Genomic DNA, 21,231 nt, shown 5'->3' with positions numbered 1-21,231 from the left:
AACACTTAAGTCTACAGGCTCTACTTTATGAGGATGAGGCTAAGACAATGAGGACAACAAAATCCAGGGACACCCACAATTCCCCGATCCCCAAATTGTTAGTCTCACCCACTTGTGGATCTGGTGACCATGGAGACTTTGTTGGCCAGTTTGACATTCCTACTGGCTCCACTGCTGGCGCTCCTCATGGAGAGTGGGGTCTTAGGGGGCAGGAGGCCACTCCAAGCCTGGGTCAGGCGACTAAGCAGAGAAGTTTCTGTTTGGTCTTCCTCTTGGTGAACTTGGTCCAGGGAGGCCTCTAGAAAGGTAATCACAGCTCCAATAAGCACCTCCCATAAGTAGGGAGATGAAGAAGCCTCTCCCTCGTTGGGCTAGAACTAGGTGGTTCAGGAGTCACTCCAGGAAGCTCAGCCTGGAGCCTACTCCTCTAACCCTTCCAGTGGTTTTCCGAAGACAGAATTTCCTATATGAAATCTTTTCTGTTTAAACTCACTGGAGTAGTTTCTGGTATCTAGAATCAAATCCCGACATACACACACATCGATTCAATAAATACTTATTCATTGAGACCCCTAGGATAATGAACATCTAATTCACAGCTTTGTTGTGAGAGGACCAGATAAGTTAAGATGGGAAAGGGCTTTGTAAACTGTAAAGTGCCTAAAATACAAGTCGTTCCAGAGCTTCTTAAGGGTAGATGTGTGTTTCATCATTTTACCTCCCGTAGGTCTCTCCCCTCAAGCCTTTGGATGTACCTCGCCCCTGCTTGCAATGCCTTGCTCTGACTTCTTTTCACCCCTTAGCCTCTTCTTCCAGAAGTATGTTTGTTTTCAGCACATTAGGAGAGTCCTTTCTGACCCTCCAAAGCTGATTCACTGTCTCCCCGACGTGACCTCATGGCCCTATGCTGATTCCTCTTCTAGTACTTACCTCTCTGAGTGACTGTGCTGCATTCCTCACTGTTAGCAGGGCGCCCAGCACTTAGTAATTGCTTAACAGGTATTTGTTGAGTGAATGAATAAATGAATGAATGGAGATTTGGCTGCAGTGAAATAATGATTTCTAATGGGCCTCACTAGATCCATGGCTCAATTCCTTAATCACGCTCTTCAGTGCTTCAAATGTTGTCAATTCAGCTCTGGTCTCGAAACATTTACTTTAAAGTAGCCATTCTTGATTTTTAAGTGCTCAGGGTTGGAATGGCGTTAGGCTTGTGTGCACCGTAAACTGGTGTTTTCCTGATATTTAGGCTCCTGGCCCTCTGCTCAAATCTCCACAAATCTATAGCTATGAACTTATCTTATTTACATAAAACCCATTCCCTTATTTAAGCACTTAAACTTTAGTAAATCTTAGGCAAATATCAAAGCAGAAAACGCTTTGGAAGCAAACTGTAAAAACAGATTCATAATCTTTTTTTCTCAGAAATTTAGCTCATAGAATTCCCACCTATTCATTATGATTCTTACCCCTTTTGTAGCCAAGGATTCAAAATAGAATATAGGGTTTCCTTCACCTCTGACTTAATTTTTTGTCAGTGTCACTGTAGGCAGTTTATTCTTTTTCTTGTTGCTAAGGAAGATTGGCCCTGAGCTAACATCGGTTGCTGATTCTCCTCTTTTTGCTTGAGGAAGATTGTCCCAGAGCAATATCCATGCCAATCTTCCTCCATTTTGTACGTGGGACACTGCCACGGCATGGCTTGATGAGCAGTATGTAGGTCTGAGCCTGAGACCTGAGCCCGTGAACCCCGGGCTGCCAAAGCAGATCACGTGAACTCAACCACTCTGCCACTCGGCTGGCCTCTAGGCAGTTTATTCTTAAATCTCTGAGGTAAATTTAAATTCTTAAATTTGTCTAAGGACGGAATTATAACCACGGGCCCATTTAGAGCCAGTTTGAACAGACCCAGTCTCTCATCAACAAAGTGATTAAGGATTGTCTTTCAGAAAAACTGTAAAGTCACGTCGCCAGAGCATGCACAAAAGAAGACTCTTGACCTGAAATGACTGTGGAACTGAAGATCCTCCTTTGCATGGAACCCAAGGACCAGGACACGACCGGAACTTGAAAGTCAGACTCTTATCAGAAGTGAAGGGTCCCTCATTCAGGAAGATTTGATGTTAAAATTCCTTCCCCACTTCATCAAAAATGTTTAGAACTCTGTCATAAATGTTTAAAACCTTACTGTAAATGCTTGAAGCCCACCAGTCAAAACCTGTCCCACCAGCATTTCTGCATGTCAGTCTGTTCTCCCTAACCTCTTAAATTTCACCCCAAATCCTGAACAGGGGAGAGAGATCTGAGGGCAAACACCACCTGTCTCCCTGCAGATCAATCTCACGGAATAAAGCTGATTTCTCCCCCAAAAAGCTGATGCCCTAATTAATTGCTTTTGTTGTTTATGAGCATCAGGCAAGAGAACCCCAATTTTGTGTGGTAACAAATTGGCGACCACGAAGGGACAAGGTCCTGTGACCACCTGCCCGAGGCTCTGGAACCCCTGGTGGGGTGTGGGGTCTTTTTGTCAACCCTAAGTGGCCGCCTAGACAATTTTGTCTAGAGGCTCAGCTGATCGGATCCCTGTTTTCCTGCTGCAGTGCTTCAGGCCCCAAGGCGTTTTTTCTTTTGGAAGAAGAAAACAGCTCCAGGATCAGACGTCTTTTGGGTGAGTGGCCTTGTTAAAACATAACTGCCTAAAATTGTCTAACAGCTCATCGGAATTGTGGGTTAGAGGCCCCAGTGGACAGATTTTGCTGGGTTAAAGACCCAAGGCTAGAATTGTGGGTTCAAGGGAGACAGTATAAAAGGGTTGCAGCCACTGGGGCACTACACTCAAAGGATCGGGTTAAAGGCCTGAACTCTGGGATAGGGTCCCAAAGTACCCTGGGTTGGACTCCCAGAGTATTGGATTTCCATGTCTGCTCATGTTTGTCGATGTTTGACTGTGTTACTTGTTAAAATGGGCTGCTTGGGGACTGAATTTCTTTGATGACCATAACAAACTGCCTTTTAGGTTAATCTCGTGAGGGTTATCTGACTAGGAAGAAAAGAGGCACTGCTCCCTCCAGCCGTTCAGGACATCCCCAGGTGATGGGGGATTTCATGGAGGTGTTGGGGCGTCTGCCTGTGATGTGCAATGACTTCACAGGGCCTCCTCCTGAAGAACATGTCTCGTTGGGCCCCCGTTGTTCATGGTGAGGCAATCGGGCAGAGCAGCTCGTCTGGGGCTCAAATCACCCGAGCATTTTGGGTACCAGAACATGTAACGGAAAAAGCCCCCCACTTGGTTATTCTTGAGGCAGCTGTTCCCACAAGCACAGTATCAAACCTTAAAACCTTTCCCTAGAAAGACCTTGTTTGTTGTGGCCACCTTGATAAAAGCCACCTTAAAATGGGAAATAAAAATAGTATCCCAGAAAGTAGCCCACTAGGACACATTCTTCAAAATTGGGCAAGGTTCGATTACAACCCCATGAAGAAAAAGAAAATGATTTTCTTTTGTGATACAAGCTGGCTCCAATACTCACTGGGGTCAGATGAGGTATAGTCTCAGAACGGGTCACTCATTGCAATTAGACCTATTCTGTAAAAGAGAAAAGAAATGGGTTGAGATCCCTTATGTGCAATCTTTTTTTGTCTTTATATCAGAATAAGAATTTGGAAACAAATGTAAAATCATGATTCAGAGGGAGGATCCACAGAAAATGCCTGTTCTCCCAGAATCAAAGTCAGATGATGACCTTGTCTCCACTGTATGCCACAGGTGCGTTGGGAGATAAGCAGGAAGGACATAATGACCCTTCTGAAGCCACTGGCTCAGCTTTGTACCCCCTTTACCTAATAGTCAGACAGGAATGGTCTCCCCTCCTCTTACCTGTTGGACACTCAATTGGACCCAGAGAATGCTCTACCCCAGGAGGGGAAATTCCCACTAAGACAAGTCCCTGCAGGTGTCGATGACCCAGGCCAACCCAGAGGGTTTTTGTATGCGCATGCTCCCTTTTCAACTTTGGACTCAGATAATTGGAAAAACAATATGCCTACTTATGGAGATGACCCCCCAAAGATGGAAAGTTTATTTACACCCATCTTTGCTACTCATGACCCCAACTGGGCCAACACTCAGGCCCTTTTATTTATGTGCATTGAATAGGAGAACCCCAATTTTGTTCAGTAACAGAATCACTCTGTCTCCTTTCCCCAAAACATTTCTCAAGTCTTTTTAGCAGGAAAGAATCTGCTCGGGGGGGAAGCAAAATGCTAAGCATTTCTTTCTCTCCCTCTGCCTCTCCGCTCCCATCACATCTTCCTTTATTTTAGAAAAAAGATACAGAAACCAAGAGTGCGTTAGATTGTTCATCCTTTTGACAAACATTTACCGGGAACCTACAATGTGCTAGGCGCTCAGAATATGAAGATGACTCTATCAGAATTTTAGTTTGGGTATTCAAAGCTCTCATTGTCTCAGTGGGGCCTGCAGAAAAAAAAAAAATGATGATGATATAGTGTGGTAGGAGCAACATACCATTAACACAGTTTATCCTGGGGACGGTGATTCCTACGTCTACTCAGGAAAAGGAGCTTCTATTGCCATTACTATCATTTTTTAAAGATGCGCTTTTAAAAAATGATTCATGTTCATTGTAAAAAATTTAATATTTGGAAAAATTTATAAGAAAGTTCAGGGAAAAGTTGCAAAAGACTTTGAAATGGACCCAACTTTGAAAGGGACTGGGTGTCTTTAATGACAAACTAGGCTTTGTCTTGCGTGCTCTTTGTGCTCCTCCAGGTGATCTGATTCTGTGGGGTCACTGCACCTTTCATTGTCTTTGAGCTATTTATAGCTCTTCCAGGTGTAGATAACTGATAGCGATGTAAACGATGCCCATCCAGAGATGCAAATAAATTTCATCTGGGCGAGAATGAATTGATTTCCCTTCCCTACCGTGGAAATCAGCTTTGCATCTATTAAGCAAATTTATTTTGGTCTTTCTTATGGCCTCTATATGCGTGGTCTTTTGAATTCAGTTTTGATTCACTTATAATATCTTACTGGTTCCCATCATTAGTTAAGGAGTTAAATAAAATTTTTGGTACTTGTTCACTTTATATTTGTATGAGAGTTATAATTTTACCTTTTAAAAAGTTATCCTTCAACAGAGGAAAGTAAAAATTTGTCTCACCAAGTTAACTACTATTTTTTTAAACTGCTCTCCTAGTCACCTCTCCACATATTCATTCTTATATAATATCCACGTATTCAATTTTGCATAAATGGGACCACAGTGCACATGACTTTTCATTCTTTCTTTTTTTTAGTTCTCTAAGCTAATTCTTTTTTAAATGTAATTTAATTTACATTTAATTTTTAATTTAATATAATTTTAAATTTAATTTCTTCTACTTAACTTTTCCTTTTAATGTAATTTAATATAAATTTAAAATGTAAGACAATTTAATTTTTTTCAAAATATAATTTCATTTAATATAATTAAATTTATATTTAATATAGTTACTGATATATTTGGATTTGAATCATTTTAATAGAGTTTTTCTTTTTGTTCTGTCTGTTGTTGCTTTTCTTCTCTTCTTTTGGGTGGCTTTATTATTGTTATTATCATATAATGTTATTTATATTAATAATAGGTTAACATCAAATTAAACAATGTAATTAATTAATAGAGTTAATAATAAAATTATATTAATTATACATATAAATAATAAAATTAATTAATATTATTATATCTTATTATGTTGTTATTGCAGTACTTTCCTTCTGTTAGTTTGGAAGCTGTACCCTGGTTTAGTATTCTTTTTTTTTTTTAAATTTTTTAAAATTAAGATTATGATAGTTTACAACCTTGTGAAATTTCAGTTGTACATTATTGTCAGTCGTGTTGTAGGTGCACCACTTCACCCTTTGTGCCCTCCCCCCACCCCCCTGTCCCCTGGTAACCACCAATCAGTTCTCTTTGTCTATATGTTAACTACCACCTATGAGTGGAGTCATACAGAGTTTGTCTTTCTCTGTCTGGCTTATTTCACTCAACATAATACCCTCAAGGTCCATCCATGTTGTTGTGAATGGGACGACTTTGTCCCTTTTCATGGCTGAGTAGTATTCCATTGCATATATATACCATATCTTCTTTATCCAATCATCAGTTGCTGGGCACTCAGGTTGGTTCCACGTCTTGGCTATTGTGAATAATGCTGCGATGTACATAGGGGTGCATAGGACTTTTAGAATTGCTGATTTCAGGTTCTTAGGATAGATACCCAGTAGTGGGATGGCTGGGTCATAGGGTATTTCTATTTTTAACTTTTTGAGAAATCTCCATACTGTTTTCCATAGTGGCTGCACCAGTTTGCACTCCCACCAACAGTGTATGAGGGTTCCCTTTTCTCCACAGCCTCTCCAACATTTGTCACTCTTGGTTTTGGATATTTTTGCCATTCTAACAGGTGTAAGGTGATATCTTAGTGTAGCTTTGATTTGCATTTCCCTGATGATTAGTGATGATGAGCATCTTTTCATGTGTCTATTGGCCATCCTTATATCTTCTTTGGAGAAATGTCTGTTCATGTCCCCTGCCCATTTTTTGATCGGGTTGTTTGATTTTTTGTTGTTGAGCTGTGTGAGTTCTTCATATATTATGGAGATTAACCCTTTGTCAGATAAATAACTTGTAAATATTTTTTCCCAATTAGTGGGCTGTTTTTTTGTTTCAATCCTGTTTCCCCTTGCCTTGAAGAAGCTCTTTAGTCTGATGAAGTCCTATTTGTTTATTCTTTCTATTGTTTCCCTCATCTGAGGTGTTATGGTGTCCGAAAAGATTCTTTAGAAACTGATGTCAAATGGAGTGTACTGCCTACATTCTCTCCTAGAAGACTTATTGTTTCAGGCCTAATCTTTAGGTCTTTGATCCATTTTGAGTTTATTTTTGTGAATGGTGAAAAAGAATGGTCAATTTTCATTCTTTTACACTTGGCTGTCCAGTTCTCCCAGGACCATTTGTTGAAGAGACTTTCTTTTCTCCACTGAAGGCCCTCAGCTCCTTTGTCGAAGATTAGCTGTCCATAGATGTGTGGTTTTATTTCTGGACTTTCAATTCTATTCCATTGATCTGTGCACCTGTTTTTGTACCAGTACCATGCTGTTTTGATTACTGTAGCTTTGTAGTATGTTTTGAAGTCAGGGATTGTGATGCCTCCGGCTTTGTTCTTCTTTCTCAGGATTGCTTTTGCAATTCGGGGTCTTTTCTTGCCCCATATGAATTTTAGGGTTCTTTGTTCAATTTCTGTAAAGAATGTCATTGGGATTCTGATTGGGATAGCATTGAATCTGTAGATTGCTTTAGGTAGTATGGACATTTTAACTATGTTTATTCTTCCAGTCCGTGTGCATGGAATGTCTTTCCATCTCTTTATGTCATCATCAATTTCTTTCAAGAAAGTCTTGTAGTTTTCGTTGTATAGATCTTTCACTTCCTTGGTTAAATTTATCCCAAGGTATTTTATTCTTTTTGTTGCGATTGTGAATGGGACTGAGTTCTTGAGTTCTTTTTCTGTTAGTTCATTGTTAGCGTATAGAAATGCTACTGATTTGTATATGTTGATTTTATACCCTGCTACTTTGCTGCAGTTGTTGATTGTTTCTAATAGTTTTCCTATGGATTCTTTGGGGTTTTCTATATATAAGATCATGTCGTCTGCAAACAGCAAGAGTTTTACTTCTTTGTTGCCTATTTGGATTCCTTTTACTTCTTTTTCCTGCCAAATTGCTCTGGCCAACACCTCCAGTACTATGTTGAATAAGAGTGGTGAAAGTGGGCACCCTTGTCTTGTTCCTGTTCTCAGAAGGATGGGTTTCAGTTTTTGTCCGTTGAGTATGATGTTGGCTGTGGGTTTGTCATATATGGCCTTTATTACGTTGAGGTACTTTCCTTCTATACTCATTTTATTGAGGGTTTTTATCATAAATGGATGTTGGATCTTGTTGAATGCTTTCTCTGCATCTATTGAGATGATCATGTGGTTTTTGTTTCTCATTTTGTTAATGTAGTGAATCACATTGATTGACTTGTGGATGTTGAACCATCCCTGTGTCCCTGGTATAAATCTCACTTGATCATGGTGTATAATCTTTTTGATGTATTGCTGTATTCGATTTGCCAAAATTTTGTTGAGGATTCTTGCATCTATGTTCATCAGTGATATTGGCCTGTAGTTTTCCTTCTTTGTGTTGTCCTTGTCAGGTTTTGGGATCAGGGTGATGTTGACTTCATAGAATGTGTTAGGAAGTGCTCCATCTTCCTCAATTTTCTGGAATAGTTTGAGAAGGATAGGTATTAAATCTTCTTTGAATGTTTGGTAGAATTCTCCAGAGAAGCCGTCTGGTCCTGGACTCTTCTAAGCTAATTCTTAAAGGATGAATGGAGTAAGGAGTTTGGGAATAAGACAGTGCATACTCAGCACGGAGGGAAGCGTGAGTAGAGGCAAGGAGGAGGCAGCACGGAGTTGGAGAAACCACAACCAAGTTTGGTATTCCTGGAACATCAAGTGCGAGGTGGGGAGTGGCTGGAGATGAGGCTGGAGAATTAGTTAAGGGCCAGAGGGTGGCAGTTATGGAGCGTCAAGACAGAGAGCCTGAGCTTTATCTAGAGGGCCAAGGAGAGCCATTGGAATTTAATAAGAAAAGCAGCAGGGTCAGATATCGACATGGTGAGATTTTTGCCCTTGTTGACGAAAATAATCCACAACCAATCTATAAATGAAAATTTGGATAAGTTTATTCTGAGCTAAAATGTGAGGACCATGGCCTGGGGCCTTTCTTCTCAAAGGAAGAAAGGGCATCAAAGAAGTGGGGTGCACAGAGTGGTTATATACCCCCAAAGAGGATGTTTCACATATGATTGAAATATCCCTTTTACAATAATCACAAGACTGATCTGTTGGCACAGTGATTGATGGACACTGCAAGTTGGTCTGCTGTCTTGGTGGACACAGCAGGGAGGCAAGTCTGTTGTCTCGAGCTGGGTGGTCACAGGTGAGCTGGGTGTTCAAAGGAGAGTGCAGCAATCAGTTCCTAGCCTAGGAAGAGATGCTCATCCTTAAGGAAATGCCAATGTCGGGGGGAGGTTGCACCTTTATCTTAAGGGCATTTGTTCTTGCCATAGGAAATGCTTAAAGTGGATATGCAGTGCAAGCTCAATGGCCATGTCAGGCCCTTTTGGAAAAACAGTCAGGCCGAATTAGGTTTACACCCAATGGCTTCCTCATATACTCCAATATATCCTATTGCTTGCCATTTCTATGTGTCACCCTATACACAAGTGGTGTGCATGCATGTGTGTGTGTGTATGCACATGTACATGAGCACATGTGATCTGGCAGCTAGGACATTATTGTAGCAAGAAATACTAAAGTGCTGTGTCAATCAGATAGTGTCAGGAAATAGACGGCACACTCAAATTGGATCACTTAAAGAGAGTTTTGTGAAGGGACTGTCTTAAGAGGCAGGTGTAGGGGAAGCACTGGGGATAGAGCAGTCCCCCGGAGCCAGCAACAGCGGGGTTCCATCACCATCCGGGCCTGAAGGGGCGAGGAGAAGAAGTGGGTTACCTCAGCAAAGAGAGAGCGAGCAGGCTGCCTGTCAGGAGCTGTGACGTCTGTTCAAGTGTCACAGCAAGGCTGAGACATCTCTGCAGGAAGGAGCCAAGGGGATAAATACTACAACCTCACTCCCCTCCCTCTTCTGACCTACTGTTATTGGTCCTCTCTATTGGCGAAACCCTTCGGGAAGCCAGATGTAATCTCCACAGGTCGGCCTCCAAAACCGTGGAGCAGAGTGGAGAACTCCAGAGCATGGATCTGGAGGGGCAAGCGGGAGACCTCTAGCCCAGGGCCCGAACTAGTCAGAAGTCCAGATGCAGAGAAGTCAGATTTGGGAAGTATTTATTCATTAAAATGATAAAGCCTTGGGGAAAGATTCGTCACCCTGGGAGCAGAAGGAGCCAGAAATGAGGCCCAGTTTTCTGGCTTGGGCACCTGAGTGGATGGTGGTACTTGAAATGTGAACTTTGAGTTGACCCATCATATAGATGACATGATGTTAATTGGAGCCGATGAGCAGGAAGTGGCAAGAACTCTGGATGTCCTGCTAAAAGCTATGTGCCTCAGGGCGTAGGAGGTAACCCTACAAAAATCCAGAGACCTGTCACACGGATGGGTTTTAGGATTCAAGTGATCTGAGGCATGTTGAAACATTCACTCAAAGGTGAAAGACAACTAAAATTTGGTATTTGGTAGTCCTCTTCAGGCTTTGGGGACAGCATATGCTGTACTTGGAAATTCTGCTCCAAACCATTTATTGGGTGATTATGAAGGCTGTCAGTTTTGAGGGGGAACCAGAGTAAGAAAAGGCTCTGCAGCAGGTTAGGACATGGTCTAATCAGCCCTGCCACTTGGGCCACATGACCTGGCAGAGCTCATGGAATCACAGGTAGCCATGCTGATAGAGATGCTCTGAGGAATCTTTGGGAAGCCCCAGTAGGAAGTCTCGGTGCGGAGCCCTACAGGTCTGGAGCAAGGCCATGATAAATGCAGCGGAGAACAAGATGACATTTGAAAAGCAGCACCTGGTCCCTGGTAGAGACTGAGCATCTAACCGAGGAATATCAAATGCCCATCATAACGTGGGTTCTGTCAGTTGTAAAGTCAGGAGGGCTCAGCAGGAAGTGGTACAACAGGGATCAGGCCAAATCAGGTCCAGAGTAAGTTGCACAAGTAAGTGATGCAGGCAGGTGGCCCAGGTTCCCGTGTCACCTACCTATTGCACTGATTCCTCTCTCTCAGCTTATAACCGTGGCCTCATGCAGGGTCCCCTATGACCGGATGGCTGAGGAGGAAGTAACTCGGTCCTGGTTTATGAATAAATGGATAAGTAGACATGATATTGCTGTGAGCACAAACGGACTGCTGCTGCGTTACAGCCTCACTTAGGAATGGCTCTGAAAGACAGTGGTAAAGGGAATTCCTTCCAATGGGCAGAGATTTGAGAAGTACACTTGGCTAACCTGCTTTGTAAAGAGAAAAATGTCCTGTGTGAAAGATACTGCGTGGAGTTTTTCTGCATCAGCAACCAATTCTTCAATTCTCTGACATCAACTAGACATCCTATAATTCAATTCTGACATGAACTACTCAGAGTTAGTGCAGACCTCACAAATCAATGGCTCAGTCCCACAGACTGCCCCTGCTTCAGACACCAGTCACAAGTCCTGAGGGCCACCCATGCTTCTGACCAACTGGCTATAAATCGGGGGTTCCCATGATCCTCTCAACAGGTTTAATAATTGGCTAGAATGACTCACAGAACTCAGGAACACACTTACTTATATTTACTGGTTTGTTATAAAGGATACAACTCAGGAACAGCCAAATGGAAGAGACGCAGAGGATAAGGTATAGAGGCGGTGGTGGTTCAGAATTTCCATGTTTTCCTTAGGTGTGTCACCCTTCCAGCACTTCAATGTGTTCACCAACCCAGAAGTTCCCCAAACCGCCTTGTTTAGGGGTTTCTATGGAGGTTTCATTGTGTAGGTGTGACTGATTAAGTCATTGGCCATTGGTAATTGAATTTAATCTATAGCCACTCTCCTCTCTGCAGAGGTTGGGAGGTTGGAATTAAAGTTCTAACCCTCTAATCATATGCTTGGTCTTTCTGGTGAACAGTCCGCATCCTGAAGCTGTGTAGCAGCCCCCAAACACCAGTTATCTCATTAGCATACCAAAGAATCAGGAACTGGGACAGAGACCAAATATATATTTTTTGTTATACCACAGATATCCATGGACTTCTGGGTAGTGACAAATGGCTTGGCAGGTTGGCCATAGGCCTGGAAGGAGTGTAAGACTGGGAGATAAGCAACAAGGATGTCTGAGGAAGAGACACATGGACGGACTTACGGGAGTGAGCAGAAAGTGTTTGAATCATTACACTGCATACTGTGAGATAACAGAAAATATAGATTGGTCTCTGCTCCTCACTCCTGGGACAGAACTCCTGAAACCTTTGTAATTTTCCAAGTGATAAGAGCACTAGGAGCATCTCTTGTTCTAATGAGGTGACTCTGGGTGTGCTCCTGGATGACTTCTGCATGAAGGCTGGTCACCAGAAATACCAAGTCATGTCTAGAGGCTTAAAATTTTTGGTGCCCATCCCCACTTCTCCAGAGAGGGGAGAGGGGCTGGAAACAGGGCTAATAATTGCATTTCCCATATGAGGAAGCCTCCATAAACTTCCAATAGTATGGGTTTCAGAGAGCTTCCAGGTGGGCAAACACGTTCACACCAGGAGGGCGACACAGCCTAACACCACGGGCTCAGAAGTTCCTGTGTTTGGGACCCTCTCAGACCTGGCCCCATGTATCTCTTCATGTGACTGCTCATCTGTATCTTTTATCATATTCTTTAATAAACTGGTAAATGTAAGTAAGTTTTCCCTGAGTTCTATGATCCCCTTTAGCAAATTAATTAAACCTGAGGAGGGAGTCGTTGGACCCTCCCATCTATAGCCGGTTGGTCAGAAGCACAGGTGGTAATCTGGGCTTGCAGCTGGCATGTAAAGTGTATGTGTGTGTGGAAGGAGCAGTCTTGTGGAACTGAGCCCTTAACCTGTGGAATCTGAGGCTGTCTCCGGGTAGATAGTGTCAGAATTGAGTTAAGTTGTGGGACACCCAGCTGGTGTTGCAGAGAGTTGCTTGGTGTGGGGAAAAACCTCCACACATTTGGTGACCAGACATGAAGTGTTCTCTGTGAAGGTAAAGGAGATACATAGGGAAGAAACCTACAGTAGGGAAGAACTGGATTTTTTTTCTCTATACATAGGAAGGAAAAACTAAGGTTTTTCCTTTTGCACACATTAATACCCATCAGAGAGCATCTGCTACAGAGAAGACACTAAACAACCAAGTGGACTAGATGACTTGACCAGTAAGTATCATCTAGCTTCTGTCCTAGGCCTCCTCAGGATTTGTATAATGGGCCCATAAATAGAGTAATCATGGTGATAAGCGTGGAGGTGATGCATGGACTCAACAGGATTGACTCCCTTTCACTAAGGCTTGTATATTTGCTGCTGCCGCTAAATGTCCTATGCTGGGCTGTGACCAATGCTGGGCTGCCAGTATGGTATCATTCCTGGAGGAGACCTCATGAAGAGGTAGGGTACCTGATACTTAACGGGCGGAGAGGAACATTTCCCTGGAATTCAGGGGATCTAATGGGGCTTCTTTTGGTGTTCCCATGCTTTGCATTAACCACAAACAGGCAATTGTAGTGATGATGGCCTGGCAGAAGGAAGTGCAGGCTCAGGCCTATTGAGGATGAAGTTCTGAGTCACCTCATCAGGCAAGCAAGCCTTGTTATCTAAATTTTGTAGTGCTTACTAGACGTCTAAATGGAGACGTAAGGTAGGCAACTTGATGCACAAGTCTGGAGTTGAGGAGAGGTCCAGGTTAGAGGGAAATATCTAGGACTCATCACCACACAGACTGAAGGAGTCTACCTAGTGAGTGAGTATCAGTCAAAAACAGAAGGACTTGACTCTGTGCCACATTAATGTTTAGAGGACATGACCTTTCCGTCTCTTTTGCAGAGATGAGAGAGGTAGGAGGAAAACCAGGCATTTGGCATTTTCAAAGCCAAGTAAAGACAGTTTCTAAGGAGAAGAGTGAACAGCCGTATCTAATGCTCCTGATGGAAGTAAAAGGAGGACTGAGTATTTACCACTGGATTTTGCAATGTGGAATTTACTGGTGACCTTGACAAGAGAGGTTTCAGTGGAGTGGTGGGAGTAAAACACGATCGGAGTGGGTTTTTATGTATTTTATGATGCAACTTGATAAAGTCAGCTTTAACTACCCTTCTAATGAACTTATATTGACTCTAAAGAAGTCACGTGAAATTTTTATTTATGGCAAAAACCATGAGTAAAAGATATATCCAATATATCTTGAAATTTTAGTAGGCTTGGAAAACAGAAAATAATGTCACTAAGCAGTTCAACTTCATTCATTCAAAGGTGATTTTTTTCCCTAGCTTGTAACACATGGATGAGTGGATGATTGCTGAGAAGTGCTGAAAAGAACGGCTTACATTTAAACACTTGGAAGAGCTAGTTTCAGTGTTGAATGTTCTGTATCAATGCTGTCTTTGCTTCACTCTTGTAGAACTCTCCCCGAAATGTGTTCCTTTTAAGAGTCGAGGAGTGGAAAGGTGAGGTCCTTAATGAAAATCGTTCATACGTCCTTTGCCCCATTCCACAATAAATCTGAATTCAGAACATTGGAACGCAGGCTAAAACACTTAGTTTTTAATACATAGCTATTCGCTTAAGCAAATTATATATAAGATAGAGAAAGATAAGAGGCCTTAAGGCATTAATCATTAAAGAAGGCATCCCAGAAGCCAATATTTGGAATTGTCTTTTTGTTGGTAACTGGGAGGTTTTTTCACTCTGAGCCAATACGCTGTCGTAGAAGAATATGACTTTCTTCCTCTTTGAGCTTGGCTAAGTATAAGGGGAGATAGGAAAGGAAACTTTGCATCACCTTGAACATAGGTGCTTTAGAAAAGCCACATACAGAAGTTGAAGATCTAGAAACCAATTTCTTTTTCTTTTCTTTTTTTTTAATTGCTTTTTCTCCCCAAATTCCCCCAGTACATAGTTGTATATTTTAGTTGTGGGTCCTTCTAGCTGTGGCATGTGGGACGCTGCCTCAGCATGGCCTGATGAGTGGCAGCTTGTCTGCGCCCGGGGTCTGAACTGGCGAAACCCTGGGCCGCCGAAGTGGAGCGCGAGAACTTAACCACTCGGCCACAGGGCGGGCCCCCCAATTCGTTTTTTTTTAAAGTAACGTTATTGAGGTATATTTTACATATAAAATTTAAGTGTGCAATTGAATGATTTTTAGTAACGTTACCAAGTGGTGCAACAATCTCATTGTCAGTCGTAGAACTTTGTCATCCTTCAACAAGATCCCTCATGTCCTTTACAGTTAATCTCCATTCCTACCCCCAGCCTCAGGCAACCACTGATCTACTTTATGCCTCTACACATTTTATAAATTTACCTTTTCTGAACCTTTCATGTAAATGAGGACATTGATTTCTTAAAAATATCAATGCCTGCTTAGCTCTTGAGAAGTCTTCTCATATATACTGTCCTATAGCATTCTCTTGCCCAAGGGATGGGACACTTGTCCCAGGCACATGGGAGTTTTGGAAGAATATATATATCTCGATATAAAGTATTCTGTATATACCCAGTGACAGGAGTAGCTCTCAAGATTGTGCAGGTCCTCAGCTGTCTGGGCAGCTGCCGTTCCTCTCTGCTTTTTTTTTTTTAAAGACTTTTCCTTTTTCTCCCAAAGCCCCCTGGTACCTAGTTGTGTACTTTTAGTTGTGGATCCTTCTAGCTTTGGCATGCAGGATGCCACCTCAGCATGGCTTGATGAGTGGTGCCATGTCCACGCCCAGGATTCGAACTGGCAAAACCCAGGGCCTCCGAGGTAGAACACTCAAACTTAACCACTGGGCCATGGGGCCAGCCCTTCTCTCTGCTCTTTAAGTCGGGCCATCCCTTTCTCCTCCTCCCAGACACACCCTTGTCCTCTTTCTAGCTTTTACTTTGTTGAGTCAAAGCCTCAAACCAGGACTGAGGTTCCTATCGAAAGACCAAATCACATTCTGTCCATCACTTAGGGCCTCTTGAACATCTTTCCTTATCATCACAGTGCACAGTGGCCTCGCTGAATTTCTATAGCACTGTACTCATCAGATTCCAGGACCCCTGTTCCTTTCTTGCATTTTCTGTTAACATGTGAGACCACTGTTCATTCAGTTGTCCAAGCCAGAAACCTCACAGTCAGCTAAGATTCTTCCTCTCACTTCTTCTACATCCAATTGTCCCCAAGTCCTGTTAATATTCTATCTGCTGTCTTCTCCACATTCCACTGTTGCCGTATTTTTTGAGGTGGTCATGTATCTTGCCTGGAGTATAAGCTGTTGCTTCTTCTCTGCTCTTACTTCGAAACCAAGCTGGAGTGATATTCCAAGGTTAAAATCTGATCACATCCATCACATTGCTAAAATTCAACAGTGGCTTTCCATTGACTTTTATGGTGAAGTTTAAGTTCCTTGATTTCTCGCTCTGGGATTTTGTTGATTTGTCCCTGACCTATCTCCCTAGCTTTATGTCCCTTTGCTTTCACAAGCTCCTTTTACTATAAACATAACAATTTACTTGCATTTCCATGCTTGCATCTCCTCACCACCTGGATGGTTCCTACTCTTTCCTCAAGACTCTATGCAGGCATCACCTCCTCTGGAGATAATCACGTCTTCAGGGAAGCCCTATTGGATACGCCGATTTGGTTTTACAAGTCTGTCTAACCAAACTCTACATTTTGCCCCCATCCCTCCTCCAACTCCCAGCCAGGCTGCTGGTACCTTAAGGGCAGAGTCAATGTTTTACACTTCTCCAGAGTCAGGTTTGCGTATTTTGGACAGCCATTTATTATTTGGAGTGTCTTGGTTCTCTCTTGAAAAAATCACATCTCTGCCCTCTGCAGATGCCTTGAGTCTTTCTTGGCGTCATGAGGCTTGTGTGTTGAGACGGAGAGAGTCAAAGCCTGAGACTCTGCTGCAGAAAGCGATGTGTGGCACAGCCAATGTTGTTCTCTGTTACGATCAGCCTCTTCCTTCCTGAGGAGGCTTCTACAGCAGCTGTTCCTATTGTTTATGGGTCCTTTTATGTGTGTGTGCTTATCCTGTATCAAACTCAGGCTCATCAGGTGTTTTCGTCTTTATAAAAACCCATTGAGATGGGTGGTACTATGCACATTTTACACAGAGGGAAACTGAGCATAGAGAATTCAAATAACCTGCCCAACCACTTGTAGTCAGTGTTTATCAGCACAGGATTTTGTCTCCAAGCTCCATGCTCTTAACCTCTAAGCCATAGTTTTTCTGTGGGTTCAGTGATGAAATGGATAAAATGTTGCAGACTTAAACTCAAATAATTTTGCCTCCTGAGCCAGCACACCTGGAAGCAGGAGGGTGTCTAAATGCAAGCTGAAGATGGGAAACCAAGAGCCTCTTTCCTGGTCCGTCCTTCAGGTGGGGCCTCTAATCTCAGCCTGGGCTGCTGCAAGCGTTTACTTGCCTACCGTTTTGCTGGTCTCCATTCCAAATTCCTTGGGATATTATATACTCATTCTTTTTCTAATATTGCACGTCTAAGATTTGTCAGCAAGATACAGGCTTCCTTGCTGGTTTTGGAGTCAGGCTTAAATACATGGAAACCATTAATCCTTTTACACCAGGCAGTTTCTTTCCAACGTATGCCTAGTATTGTCTGGCTTTCATGGTGTAAGTCCACCTATGATTTTGAGAGGAAAAATGATTTGCATCTGAGATGAGGCAACTGGCATTAGAACCTCATCTTACAAGTATTTGTTTGTGTGTTTTTGGTGAGGAAGATTGTCCCTGACCTCACTTCTGTTGCCCATTTTCCTCTATTTTGTATGTGGGATGCCACCACAGCATGTCTTGAAGAGTGTTGTGTAGGTCTGCACCTGGGATCCGAACCCTCGAACCCTGGGTCACTGAAGCGGAGCATGCAAATTTAACCCCTACACCACCCAGGCTGCCCCTGTTTGTCTTTTTGATTATTTTGTTCAGAACAAACAGCTATATGACTCAGGTGTTGAATGTATAATTCAATGTTCTTGCCCCATGAAAGAACTAGTTTGTCTCATCTTCAGGCAGAGGACTTCCAGGCACATCATATAAAATTGTGTTATATGTATATATAGACACACACACACATATTTATTATATATATATATGCATACATTGTTATTTTCTATTTAGCAGCCCACATCCCATTTGCTATATTTAACATTTTTATTTTTCCTAAAATTGCTTTCTTTCTCATGGCTCTTGAGTCATTTTCCTTCTATTCTCTCCTGCCCCTCAAATTACCCTAAGCTTCACCTCTGTGTCTCTGAAAATACAAACAGCCAGGAACTCATATAACTACATACCTTGGTATGTTTATATAAATGTGTTTCTGCTGTATATCATTTTGTGACTTGGTTTTTTTCGTGTTATAATATGTCTCGGAGATCTTTTTGTATCAGCACATAGTATATTTACCTCATCTAACAGCAACTCTGCACTTTTTGACGGCAGGAGCTTGTGTGAATTCAGGGAGACTAGCAGCCATGTTGCAGTCCTGCAGTAACGCTGATGCCCAGGTGGGCATTGGTGCTTAAGTTACACAAAACAATATTGTAAGGGGCCCTGGGCTTGGCTGTCAGCAGAACTGTGTTCTTCAGAGCCCTCAGTGTTTAGAAAGTCAGCAAACAAGTGGCACAGGGACGCAGGTCACACAGACACAGTGGCCGTCGGTTCTGAGGGAGGCCATTCTCAAGTTTTCTACCTTGAAAGAATGCTTGAGACAGTTTTCAAGTCTCAAGAAATTCCAGCATAAACACTATTAAATCTAAAGCTATGACTCATTCCTATCACAGCGAGCTATAGTCATCCAATATTAATGGTCAGTGTTCTTTTGAGTAGAGAATGATACTTTTTTGTAGGTGTGTGTATGGTGGCCAATTTACTAGCCTACTCCTTTTGTGTGGCTTCCCCTCCCCACCCAGGATAGCCACTCTCCTGCAGGTCAGTGATGTAGGTGAGGAGACTTCAGTTTTTCCTTAAAAAAATCCTGCTTGATTTTTAAAAAATCCTGCTTGATTTTTAAAAAATCTTGTCCAAGTAAGCCTAAAAGTTTTATCACACATTCATACTGTAAGAAATTCTGCTGAGGTATGGTACATAGTATACAGTATATGCAAGAGTAATTACTTCTCCTATTTAAAGCTAAAAAGATATTTTTTGGCCAATTTATCTTGAATGGAATCAGGTAGCTAAAAATCAAGTAACGTTTCTTTTTTTTTTTTTTTAAAGATTGGCACCTGAGCTAACACCTGTTGCCAATCTTCTTCTTTTTATTTTTTCTTCTTCTTCTCCCCAAAGCCCCCCAGTACATAGTTGTATATTCTAGTTGTGGGTCCTTGTAGTTGTGGCATGTGGGACGCCGCCTCAGCATTGCTTGGTGAGTGGTGCCGTGTCCACACCCAGGATCCGAACCAGCGAGACTGTGGGCCACCAAAGTGGAATGCGTGAACTCAACCACTTGGCCACGGGGCCGGCCCCAAGTAACCTTTCTTGATATTAATCTCTTTTTTTTTCTTTTTCATAAATTTAAAAAACTCTAAGGCAAACATAATACATTTCTGTTAAATAACTGGCTTAAACCAAAATAGAGATTTAAATTTTTTTTGAGGAAGATTGGCCCTGAGCTAACGTCGGTGCCCATCTTCCTCTATTTTAGATGTGGGATGCCTGCTACAGCATGGCTTGTAAACGGTGCATAGGTCCACACCCGGGATCCAAACTGGGGAGCCCTGGACTCGGGAAGCGGAGTGTGGGAACCCAACTGCTATGCCACCAGGCCGGCCTCAGGATTTAATTTTTGAAAAGTCGTCTTGATAGAGTTAATTTAGATAAGGATTATAAATTTATTTTAATTAATGTTATATACAATGTGAAAATTTTTGACAGTTTTGAATAGTAAAGCAATTGATCACAAGCCAAAGCCATATGAATAAAAAATATAGTCTGACACTCTTTTATTAAGACTTTAAAAAAATTTTCTCACTGAGTGACATGATCAGTCTTAAAGATCTAACAATTAAAAATTATACACATGTATTAGTTTCTTTTTATTTTATCTTATTTTGTGGAGGTCAGATTGGTTTATAATATTATGTAAATTTCAGGTGTAAATGATTATATTTCAGTTTCTGTATAGACTGCATTGTGCTCACCACCAATAGTCTAGTTTTTATCCATCACCATACATATTTGCCCCTTTACCCCTTTTGCCCTCCCTCAGCCCCCTTCCCCTCCAGTAAGCATCAATCTGTTCTCTGTATCTTTTTTATCTTCCACATCTTTATCCATTCATCAGTCGATGGATACTTGGGTTGCCTCCATGTCTTGGCTATTGTTAATAATGCTACAGTGAACATAGGGGTGCATAAATCTCTTTGAATTGTTGATTTCAAGCTCTTTGGATAGAAACGCAGTAGTTGAATAGCTGGATCGTATGGTCTATTTTTAATTTTTTGAGAAATTTCCACACTGTTTTCCATAGTGGCTGCACTGGTTTGCATTCCCACCAGCAGTGTATGAGGATTCTATTTTCTCCACATCCTCTCCAACATTTGTTATTTTTGGTCTTGGTGATTATAGCCATTCTAACAGATGTAAGGTGATATCTCAGTGGAGTTTTGATTTGCATTTCCCTGATTATTAGTGATGTTGAACATCTTTTCATGTGCCTATTGGTCATCTGTGTATCTTCTTTGGAAAAATGTCTGTTGAGATCTTCTGCACATTGTTTGATTGGGTTGTTTGTTTTTTTGTTGGTGAGTTGTGTGAGTTTTTTAAAAATATATTTTGGAGATTAACCCCTTGTTGAATATATGATTTGCAAATATTTTCTCCCAGTTGGTGGGTTGTCTTTTCATTTTGTTCCTGGTTTCCTTTGCTTTGCAGAAGCTTTTTAGTCCGACGTAGTCCCATTTGTTTATTTTTTCTTTTGTTTCCCTTGCCCGAGTAGACATGTATTTGAAAAGATCCTTCTAAGACGAATGTCAAAGAGTGTACTGCCCATAGTTTCTTCTAGGAGTTTTATGATTTCATGTCTTACCTTCAAGTCTTTAATCCATTTTGAGTTAATTTTTGTGTATGGTGAAAGATAATGGTCTACCTTCATTCTTTCGCATGTTTTCACAACACCATTTCTTGAAGAGCTTTTCCTTTCTCCACTGTATGTTATTAGCTTCTCTGTCGAAGATTAGCTGTCCATAGATGTGTGGTTTTATTTCTGGACTTTCAGTTCTGTTCCATTCATCCATTTTTGTACTAGTACCATGCTGCTTTGATTGCTGTAGCTTTGTAGTATATTTTGAAGTCAGGGATTGTGATGCCTCCAGCTTTGTTCTTTTTTCTCAGGATGGCTTTAGCTGTTCAGGTTGTTGCCTCATATAAATTTTAGGATTCTATGTTCTATTTCCATGAAGAATGTCA

The 21,231-nt window shown here is 41.8% G+C and overlaps 1 long non-coding RNA gene across 1 annotated transcript in view; it reads left to right on the top strand.

Annotated features, from left to right (window-relative positions):
- Window positions 1-2,553: 2,553 nt before the first annotated feature.
- The window catches only part of LOC139084425 (uncharacterized), a 48,409-nt gene continuing 29,731 nt past the window's right edge, over window positions 2,554-21,231 (top strand). The window contains exon 1 of the long non-coding RNA XR_011541773.1: window positions 2,554-2,668. This is a non-coding gene — a long non-coding RNA (uncharacterized lncRNA). The remainder of the gene's footprint in view (window positions 2,669-21,231) is intronic.

Source organism: Equus przewalskii, chromosome 1 (assembly GCF_037783145.1).
Source record: "Equus przewalskii isolate Varuska chromosome 1, EquPr2, whole genome shotgun sequence".
In the NCBI taxonomy this organism is placed as follows: Eukaryota; Metazoa; Chordata; class Mammalia; order Perissodactyla; family Equidae; genus Equus; species Equus przewalskii.
This window is presented reverse-complemented; position numbering and strand designations above follow the sequence as displayed.